The sequence below is a fragment of the Rattus rattus genome, chromosome 7, assembly GCF_011064425.1.
Source record: "Rattus rattus isolate New Zealand chromosome 7, Rrattus_CSIRO_v1, whole genome shotgun sequence".
In the NCBI taxonomy this organism is placed as follows: Eukaryota; Metazoa; Chordata; class Mammalia; order Rodentia; family Muridae; genus Rattus; species Rattus rattus.
Window position 1 is genome coordinate 54087915 of NC_046160.1, and position 11085 is coordinate 54098999.

At 43.8% G+C, this 11085-nt stretch overlaps 1 pseudogene; it reads left to right on the forward strand.

The window, feature by feature from the left end:
• The first annotated feature begins 5157 nt into the window (after nt 1–5157).
• Nucleotides 5158–5687, forward strand: LOC116906066 (annotated as a pseudogene).
• Nucleotides 5688–11085: the final 5398 nt, after the last annotated feature.

The following is an 11085-nucleotide window of genomic DNA, read 5'->3' on the forward strand; positions in this document are numbered from 1 at the left end:
TTAGGGCAGGTCTGGGGTGGCACGGCAGTTCACAGGTCTCTGAGAGTCTTCCTCCTCCAGGCTGCACTGCTTGGAATTGATTTCATTTTGATTTTCAAGAGACCGAGGCATAAGACAGCTTTGGCCACCAACCCAGGCATCAAGCGAGGATGAAGAAAGGACTACCATCTGCTCTGCCCCGGCTGTTATAAGAACACTGCCAGCAAGGTGTCTCCTTGCCCATTGCCGGGGGCGCTTAGTCCATCTGTCAACTGGAATAATATAAGTGTATGATATAACCCAAAACTGTAACCCAAAAATACTTTTGTCCTGGAACCCATCCCCACCCCTGCCCCCACGTCTCTCCTCTAGGCATTCTTCTTTTTTTTTTTTTTTAAGATTTATTTTATGTATATGAGTACACTGTAGCTGTCTTCAGACACACCAGATTCCATTACAGATGGTTCTGAGCCACCACGTGGTTCCTGGGGATTGAACTCAGGACCTCTGGAAGAGCAGTCGGAGCTCTTAACCACTGAGCCATCTCTCCAGCATTCCGTAGGCATTCTTCTTACTCCCTGGGGTTCACAGTCTTAGTTCCTCTCATGGATAGCTCCTTTTATACCATTCATCTGCAGCTCTTAGTGTCACAGTTTATATCTGTTGACCTGTTTCACCCCCACATCTGAATCCCCATCACCAAACCCAGCTTAGGCAACACATAACCCAGCTTAGGTAAACACATAAACCACCATTTCTCTCCCCCTGGGGCTTCTTTCTTTTGTTTTTTGGTTGTTGTTTGCTTCTCTCTTCTTGGCCATGATAGACACAAACATGCAAGTTCTCTCAGGCTTCTCGAGCTTCATGAGAATTATGAAAGAGCAATCACATTTACTCTTGACATTTCCTTCCCCAGTCCCATTGGCACCTTTATTAGTTTTCACAACTTGGGTTGAGTTGAGCCCCGCCCGCATGATGGTATGTTGAGGTCCTAACTCTAGATACTTGTGTGATCCTACTTGGAAGTAGGCTCTTTGCAGATGTAAGTCAGGTCAAATGGGCTGCATTGTATCCCTATCTTTAGCAGAGAGGAATTTGCTAGAGACACAGAGAGAAGATCAGATGAAGCGACTGTTGCTGTAAGCCAAGGGGCTCTGACAACTGCACACAGCTGGAAGAAACAAGGGCAGAGTCTTCCCAGAGTCTTCACCAGAGGAATGGCTCTGCAGGAACTGTGAGATCATATACCGTTGTCCTAAGCTGCACAGCTCGAGGTCTATGCTAGGCCAGTGATCGGAAATGACTCTATCACCCAGATTATTGCATTAATATGCTAGCCCATATCTTCCCTTCAGTCTCATGTCCTACCATAAAGCTAGCTTCTTAAAATGAAAGTGTTATCTCGAGATAGCCTCCATCTTAACCTTTCTGAAGCCTCCTTTTCATTATCTACAGATACATGGCGATTTCATAGGCCTTTAAGAGGATTAAGTGAGAATTACATGTAATAGTAAATGTGTTAAACTAGTAGGGTATTTTCAGTCTTAGCTCAGGTTGAGGTCGAAAGGGCCAACAACAATACTAGAGGACCACATGTCACTACTAACTGAAGTGATGTCATACATCAGCCCTGTGCAACAGAATCTTCTGCAGTGATGGAAATACACCTGCTTCTCAGTGTGGAAACTCTAGGCAAACATGATTACCGAACACTCACGATGTTAATGGAACTCAGGAACTACGTTTGTACTTTATTTGGGTTTGAGAAAGTTATCTTACTGTGTAGCTCTTATTTTCAACTATGCATGTGTGTGTGTGGATCTGTGTTTGGGTGTGTGCAGGAGATGGCAGAGTCCAGAAGAGGCTCTCAGGTCCACTGGAGCTAGAGTTACAGATGGTATTGAGTCCTCTGACAAGAGTGCTGAGAACTGGGTCTCTACGAAAGCATTAAGCATTCCATCTGATCAGCCTGTTGAACTCATATATTCCATTATCCTGCCTTTCCCTCTGCCCCTGTCGCTCCAGGTGCGACCTCTGCTAGTTCTGAAACCCTTGCAATGGGCTGACTGAAGTGCATATTTAACAGGTCAAAGTGGAAGTAGCACCAGGTTCTCCCAGGATTCCTTAGTCAATCTCTACCGGTTACATACCCCCACCCCCAACCCTGAACACTCCAGCCAGGGGCTGGGCTGCCTGTCCCCTGCAGCTCTTCCCTACAGAATCCATCCAGTTAGGCTACTGACCACAGTCCCCCCTAACACCCCACACCCCTTTACCCTCCTGATCTCCTGGTCTCCTGGCTCCCCCACCTCCCCTCTTCCTTCTCCTCACATGGCCCAGCTCAGGGTCATGCACACTCTGGACTCTCCCAGATGTCCCTGCCTCTGGCTGTGCCCTCCCTCATATCTACAATAAGCCTTCCCCTCCACCATACCTAGGAGCAGTCTTGTCTTCCTCTTTTATGTCCTTCAACCACCTCACCTGGCAAAAACTACCTCTTTAATTTAATGTAAGTATAAATTCACATACACACTGTTTGTTGCTACCATAGTGGACATTTCTGAAACAGGGGTCAGGCAACTTTCTCTATAGAAAAGCCAGATGATAAATATTTTAGGCATACAGGCCATACAGTCTCTGTTGCAACTAGCCACTGTAGCATCAAAGGAGACACAGTCTTTTCCACATTCAAATACAATTTTATTTGCCCAAATAGGTGACTGGCAAGATTTGACCTGAGGGCTATAGTTTGACAAGTTGCTCCAGACTACTCATGTAAGTCATATTGAGAAAAATGGGAAACTAGTTTTGTCAGCATTAACCCACCATCTCCCTAGAGGATAAAGAAGAGAAGAATAAAATAGAAGCAGCCTAGGGAGGGCTCCGGGTGTACTGTGCTGTGTTGCACTATGATGTGCCATGCCGTGCCATGGATGCCGTGCCATGCTGTGTTGTGCTGTGTTGTGTTGTGTTATGCTGTGCTGTGCTGATATTTCGCAGATGAGTTTACCACCAGCACACTGGTGTAGGGTACTTCTCACTACAGGCAGAATAAGAGAAGCTCAAGGGATTTCAAAGAGCTTGGCAAACATTTCCTGGAATCCAGAGAATGTGGAGACGACCCAGAATGGTTCATGTCTAAAGATAAGAGGTTGTGTCTTAACCTGCATGAGGGGCAGCAAAGGGATTCCACCCTGTGCTTCCATTGTTAGTGGTTCAAGGTATTTGCTTCCAGTGGATTCAAATTAGTACTGAAGACAGATCACTTGGGCTCATCCTAAAAGAGCTCCAAGAGGACGGTGAAATGTGCAGTAGAACACAGTAGAAAATTCAGGCTGTCACTTCCTCTAAAGGGAAAAGTGAACAAGCAACTCAAAGGCACTATGTGTGGTGAGAGAAAAGTGGACTTCGGGCCTTAGAGTGGGATCTTAGAAGAGTATGCAATGACATCTGTCCGGCTTTGGACTCCTGCTGTGTTGTGGAAGGATCCAAGCTTCATACCATGCCTGCATCATTCAAGTAAAACTTCACTTCAACTACCGTCTTTGTACCCTTGCGAGGATCCAACATGGTATCTAGTGACTGAGAAAGAAGTGACTGGAGAAAAATATCTCACCTTCTCCCTGCATAGGATGTTTTAATTGGGAGTGCTGAAGAGGGTTTTTAGATCTGGAGTCATAGGATTTAATGACAAACCAAAGTGTGACCAGGGACGCTGTAAACCCACTGAAATACTCACTCAGGGCAGAAGCAGGTTCTCACCAGATCTGGGTGACTAAGGAGAACTGGAAGCCTATAGAGATCTCTTCTGCTATACCTATAGACCATATACACTTTTTAGGGATCTTGGAAAATGCTCAGAAATTGATAATCTGCTCATTCCTGATAGAAGTGTGTTGCTGGCCCTTCTAAAGCTCTCTGCATGGTATCCTGGTGATTACATTTGAGACCTGCACCTGAGATCTTTATTTTTAACAGTCTATAGTCTCGGAGTCTACACACACACACACACACACACACACACACACACACACACCAGTCTCCAAGAACTCTTAAATGCTGCTTTTTTCTTTCAGGACCATGACTCCACACACTCCTCACCCTCTTCTGTTTTTCTCTTACTTATTGCAAAGACCTCTCTCCCAGTCTTCCAGATGCTCTTTCCTCTCTTTGTGGCTGGTTTACCTGATTCTCTGTTCCCCAAGAGCCTTGTATAAGCCTCCATGAGCATTTGTCACAGGTGTGCAATCATTGTCGATACAAGCATGATACCCATCAGTCTGGTGCCTAAAGTCACGATCATGTCTTATTTATCATGGTAGCTGTCTTAGTAAACACTCTCCAAGTGTTTGATGAATAAATGAAAACCATTTGTCCTTTGCTTTCACAGGCGGAAACAGAACACATAGGCAGGAGTCCTGGTACTCACTCCCTTAGCTTTGTTTCAGAACCACGATATGTCCATCCATGTTTGCGCTGCTATGACAGCCTAGAGGAAAAGGTTCTAAGTATGCAATTGGTAGAGGTCAGATTATTTTTAAATAACCAAGGCAGAATGTTGCCTCAAATAATGTTTCCACAGAAAAATGTATGGCATAAAACAATAAATCATACACACTGACTATCAGATTTTCAGACCCTAGTTCCTCTCCCTGGCACGTAACCTTCCGAATGTCACAACCAAACTGAAGTTTGCACTTGTCATATCCTTGTTATTTTTTTTTACAACATATGAGTATGTCTGCAAATAAGATATAGCATTACATTCAGTTTAAAAAGTTTAAAGATAACATCTTGTAGCTACAGCTTGTTCATTTGCTCAGTCTCTTGTCTTTGATATTGATTTGATATATGATAACATGTTCACTTAAGTACTTTCTGATTTATAATAGAATTCCATTGAAGAAAATACCAAGTTTACCTATTTTCTTCTTGACCAACATTGGATTTATTTTCATTTACAATGGGGCAGTAGCATTCTTTCCAATCTCTCTACACAAGTGACATCAGTGAAGGACATTTTTTTTTATCAGCTTTATTTCTTATGTTGATAAACCTTTTAAAAATATATATATGTACTTCCCTATCATTTCTGCCTTGCTTCCCAGTGGCAGCTGAGAGCAGGTACCCATATCCATGACCTTCTGGGAGCATCAACAATGCTAGGCTAGAAGACTGATGACCATGTAGCACAACCTCCTCTGCCTACCTTAGAACTACTAGATGAAGCACTCTTTCTATCATGGCGTCTCCTGTCCCCAGCTCTCTCACATGGCTGAGGGGGAGAATGGAAACATCTGACCAAAATGGAAAGAGACCCAGATGATGTGCCCACAGACATCTCACCTCTCTGGCTGTGAAGTTTCCAACACCTCCACCCCCAACTCCCCCCACACCCACCCCTGCTTTGTCCTGGTTCAGAAGCTGATAGACCAGGCTTCTCCAGGCATGATAAAGAACTTCAATGCCAAATGAGTCTCCCTGTATGTCAGGAAGAGTAACTAGGCTCCCCTGAATCTCTTTCTTTCAGATCAGTGAAGCAGAGCCCAGATACTATGCACATGGACAAGATGCATATGCAATGAGGCAGGACCGCATGCAGATTTATGGCTCATGAACCAGCCCCTTGTGCCTCCTGTCTGGAGAGTCCTGTTTATTTCCAGACACTTCCCCCATCCCATCTTTCCAACTTGGTCTCCCTGCAGTAGCTGAGGTAGAACCGGAAGCTGTAGGGCAGGCACATGGTATCGACAGCCATGGAGAACAAAGCAGAGAGCAAAGGCAACATACCTTTCAGCTCAGGAGAGATCTGTTCTTAGGAGAAGGGTCTGGCTACTGAGGATGGTGGGGACAGCAAGGGCTTCACCCAAGTCAGACAACAGAGAGCACAGATGTCAAAGACAGCTAAGGAGTCTCTGACTCTGCCCGTACAGAGCCTGCCCTACCTTGTAACCTTGAGGGTGTGTGTGTGTGTGTGTGTGTGTGTGTGTGTGTGTGTGTGTGTGTTGTGTGTGTGTGTGTGTGTGTGTGTGTGTGTGTATGGGGGCTTAGTTTGAAACTTAAGTGGAAACTGTTACTACGTGACTTCTTCAGGCTCGTCTATGAAACTACAGAGCGAACGGCTATACCAGCAGTCTTTGCTTTTCACAGCTCTAAAGGTGAGAGCCCATGATATTCAGGTTCCAGGGAGTAGGTGCCACCTGAGGCTTCTTCTCTTGGCTTGTAGGTTCCTGCTCTTCACCGTGGTGTGGTCATATAATCTCTATGTTCAGGGAGTTGTGCTCTCTGCTCTTTTTTATATAAGGGCAGCAATCACCTTCAGGGCATCACTCCGAATGCCATCACACTGGATGGTTTTGGTAAAAATAAAAAAGGGTGGAAAGGTTCCCCTGCGCATACCCTTGCGATAACACCCTCACTAGTTCCATTGGAACTAGGGCCATTGGAACTAGTACTAATTTATCTCAGCAGCTCCACACTGCCCCCAAGTACTCTCTGATTTAGGCGGGTGGCTGCCAGGACAGTTTCATACAAAGACCGCCTATCTCTTGGCTCTCTTACTGTGGACTCTGTTCATTTTTCTAATTGTTATGGTATAAACTCCCAAAAACTCGTTAAAATCAGGACTCAACAAACTGTAACCCAACGATCAATTCATATGTGAAATTCTCAATCTACAATACATTCACCCAACCAATTACAACCAATTGATAAGGATATAAACTGCCCACCTAGATAAATTTGCCTACAGAAATCCATCCCAATTACCTTGGCAATTCAAGACCACCCAGATCTGGGTCATCTTTCTCCTTCTCCATCTTGATTCTCCTTCCCTCTCCTTCTCTCCTGCCTTACAAAAGCTTTGTTCCTGCCTTATTTGTTTTTTTACTGTCCAATCATGGAGTTAACCTAACTGGTGCCATCCCTCACCTGTGTATTGACATCAACCTACACTGGAGATTAGGTTTGGACATCTGAAGTATCTGGGGTGGGAAGATGCAAACATTCCATGCACATTCTACCTTAATGAGAAAACAGTCAAGGACTCTGTGGCCAGATTTCAGACTACCAGTTGCCTGGCATTGTAATAGGCATTTATGGTCCTCCCCTGTGGGCAACAGCAGGGCACCTACAAAAGAGCCTACAAAGAACCTACAAAAGCCCCCCCACACACACACACACATACATCTGCTCATTGAGTCACTACAGGACTAGGAGCATCCTCTCCCATTGAAGCCATACAAGGTGGCCCAGTTAGGGAATGGACCCATAAGCAGGCAATAGATTCAGGGTCAGCCCTGTTCCATTTGTTGGGGGATTTATATGAAGACCAAGCTGCACCTCTGCTACATATACACAAGGGGCCTGGGTCCAATCTGTAGTCTCTTTGGTTGGTGGTACAGTCTCTGGGAGCCACCAAGGGTCCAGGTTAATTGAGTCTCTTGGTCTTACTGTGGAATCTCTATCGTCCTCAGGTCCCTCAATCCTTCCCCCAACACTTCAACAAGACTCCCTAAGCTCCATCTAATTAGCTGTGAGTCTCTGCGTCTTTCTCCACTTGTTGGGTGGAGCCTCTCAAAGGACTGTTATGCTCAGTTTCTGTCTGCAAATATCACAGAGTATCATCAAAAGGGCTGGGCAAATCTAGGCCAGTCATTGGTTGGCCATTGCCTCCATCTTTGTTCTATCATTGTCCCTGCACATCTCGTAGGTAGGCAGAACACATTATGGGTCAAAGGCATAGGCTACTTTATGTCACTTCTGTTGAGCTCTAGTGTCAAAACTTTCAAAAGCTGCCCACATTCCAGGAGAAAGAGTTCAACTCGCAATGAGAACAGTACCAGAGAGTGTGAGGTCATCAATCACTCATCATCAAGTTTGCCATGTTGAGAGATAGAAGCCTTCTGAAGTTTCTTTACTTAAATAGCACATACTTGCATCTTGAATCAGTATTTAAAGTATATTCAACTCTAATGAGTAGAGTAAGACACTGGTTTGGAATTTCAAGTGAACAATAAGTATCAGCCTGTGGCTGGGGAAACAGATCAAACACCTTTAAGAAGCTGCTGAAATTACATCTTGACTCAACATTAACCTCAATAAAAATGATATATTACTTGGGGAACAATTGTATTTAACCTCATGAAGTAAGATCAATGCAATTAAAATGACGATTCTCTTGAGGCCGCCATGACTTGTGCTCTCTCTCTTCATGTGCTTGTAGTTGGGATACTTGAGCAGGGCAAAACTCTCAAAGCACTGTCTGTAATTTGGACCAGATAAATTGGATTGCCAGAATCTACTTTTTTTTCAAACCAAGAGTCAGTATGCAAATGTTAAGCATAGAATATTCTAGGTCTGTGTTGCTCCTGTGGATGTAAAAAGTCACAGAACTTTCTTCTCTTAAATTATGTTTAAGATTGGGGCTGGAGGAAAAAAAAACTGCTGTGAAGAATTTTAATTATAATATTACTGTGTACGTGTTTTCACTTTTTGAAGAAAATATATCTAGTACTTATCTTTTTAAATTTTTCTTTCAGGGAGAACTTCCAACATTAGAAGGCATGGCCTTCTCATAGCAGTTTATGTGTTAAACTATTACTGGATCCTGCTAAATTCTCTCTAAAGAAAGAAGTTCAGTGAGAAAAATTTAAAAGCCACAGGTACATTTAAAAATCACTCTTACTGAATTCTAACCAACAAGCTCAACAATGAGATTCTTAAGACAAACAACCCAAGTTGGTTTTTGTTGTTGCTGTTATTTTCACTTTTTGTTTTTAATCCTTCAATGAGTCTTCAAACTTGGGAGTTATATCAGTGAAACTGAAAATGGATTGTGTAGCCAATAGGAGCTGTTTAGTAAGAGGCAAACAATTTTAAAATTAGCAAGTATAAGCACAAAAGTTGATGAAATGCTATTATACTTGTTTTTTAATGAATTATAAAAGCTAATAATTTATTTCATATAGCCCATCCTTGCTTTCGTTTTTTCTGATTTCACTTCAGATATATAGTAATTCTGGATTTCATAAAGAAGGAAAATCATGTTTTCAGCATCTTCACACAATTGTATTCAAAAAATAATGCCCCCTTACACACACACACGCACAAACAAAAACAAAACCCAAACCAAAGCCCTGAATAAAGAGAGGAAATCCAGGGCATGCCTATGCTAGCTGGAAAATGGCAGAACACATGAGTGGTTCCAGAAAGCTCGCTTCAGGCGAGGCAAAGACTTCCCGCTCTAGGGCCCAGGGGAGCCATTTCTAATTAATCACCTTCTCCTGCCAAGTCCCAGAGCATCCTCCAGGGCTGAGCACCATGCGGCTTTTGCTTACTGTTTGGCATTGGCATGCAGATGAAATCTATCTGCCATCTCCAGTGAAATGGCCCTCATGAGCCAACACTGAAGATGAAGCCTTGGCACAGCCAATGTGAGTTTTTTTAAACAAGGTGTGCAGCAAATAGGATTTTTGAAGCAAAGCTGCCCCGAGAACTGAGTCATGATGCAAACTCCGGAGAACATTCCAGCAGGCTTCCAGAGGCCCTGCTGAGTAGGGGTGAGCAACCGGGCTATTGAGTCTCCACTTGGTCTAACATCTGAGATCTACAGGGAGTGTGGTAACTGTTTCTCAAGGTTGTTGTGAAGATTAATGGAGATGGAGCATACTTAAAGTCAGGTGACTGACTGCTCACTGTCAGGGCCAGATCCCAGTCATGTGACATTTAGGGTCACGTGAGGGAAGATCCTTGAGCAGAGCTTGTGGGTGACTAGAAAGGGTGAAAAGTTGTTTTAAAATGTTGATCAAAGTCACTTGTTGCAGGTAAGTGAAAAATTGTGGACTCCTGTTTGACAGTGACCAACAACCAGTCAGCCTAGAGGAATGTAGGCCAAAACAACACCAAAGAGGCCCAGCATGGTGCCACATATGCCTGTAATCCAAGCACTTAAGAGACAGAGGCAGGAAAATCGCTGACAGTTCAAAGCCACCGTGATCTGCACAATGAGCACCAGGCTACAATGGAAAATCTGTCTCAAAAAATAAATAATTTTAAAAAGGGTAACACGAGGTGCAGTCCCAGTCAGTAATGATTCTTAGTGTTCACGCTGGTACTTATTAGAGGCCTCCTTCAATCAAATAGAGCCTCTAAACTCTCGAAAAGGTGGTCATCAAGAGGATGTTAGATAGAAGATGAGTCAGATTGGTTCAGGAAAGGAGCAGAGACTTAAACAGCCTTCAGAAATTAGCTTTACCAGAAAAAAGTGCCTTGAGGTGAGAGGGAAGTGGGAGGAAATTAGAAAGGAAACTACATTGTAAAAATGACGCAAGACCTTAAAAGAAAAGAAAGGCTTCCTTGGGGTGGTGGTTTGGCCTTAAAAATGGCCCTCATAGTCTCATATATTTGAATGTTTAGTCATCAGGGAGTGGAACTGTTTGAGAGGATTACAAAGGAGATGTGACCTTGTTGCAGGAAGTGTGTCACTGGGGGTAAGCTTTGAGGCTTTAAACCCGTGCCAGGCTCACTCACACTCTCCCTCCCCTTCCCCCTCCCTTCCCCATCCTTTCTGCCTACAGATCAGGAGGTAGCTCTCAGCTATGCTCTAGCGTCATGTCTGCCTGCTTGCTGTCATGCTCCCCACCATGACAGTCATGGAGTCACCCTTTGAAACTGTAAGAAAGCTCTAAATGCTTTCTTTCATAAGTTACCTTGGTTGTGGTGCCTCTTCAGAGCAGTAGAACAGTAAATAATACACCATGTGATTTAGTCTGAGATAGTCTAGTGGCAAGGAGAATGGAGGAGCCAGGTAGCAGGTAATATCATAAATTAGGATCTGTAAATAAAACTGTAGCACAGAACAGCTTTTTAAGTCTCTCTCCCAAGGAAAGAGCTATAAGAAAATGGGGGGGGGGGGGATATGGCTTGATTTCTTTAGGCTGTGAGATTTGGCCTTTTAGAGTGACCAGTTCCTTAAAGGGCCAGATTTGTGATCTTACAAAGAGGAGGGATTGTTCGAGGCAGTCAGAGACCAAGCTTTGCACAGGTAAAGTTGCTTTCCTAGCAGTATAGAGGTCAGTAACATCTTTATTTTTTAGATGAACTTTG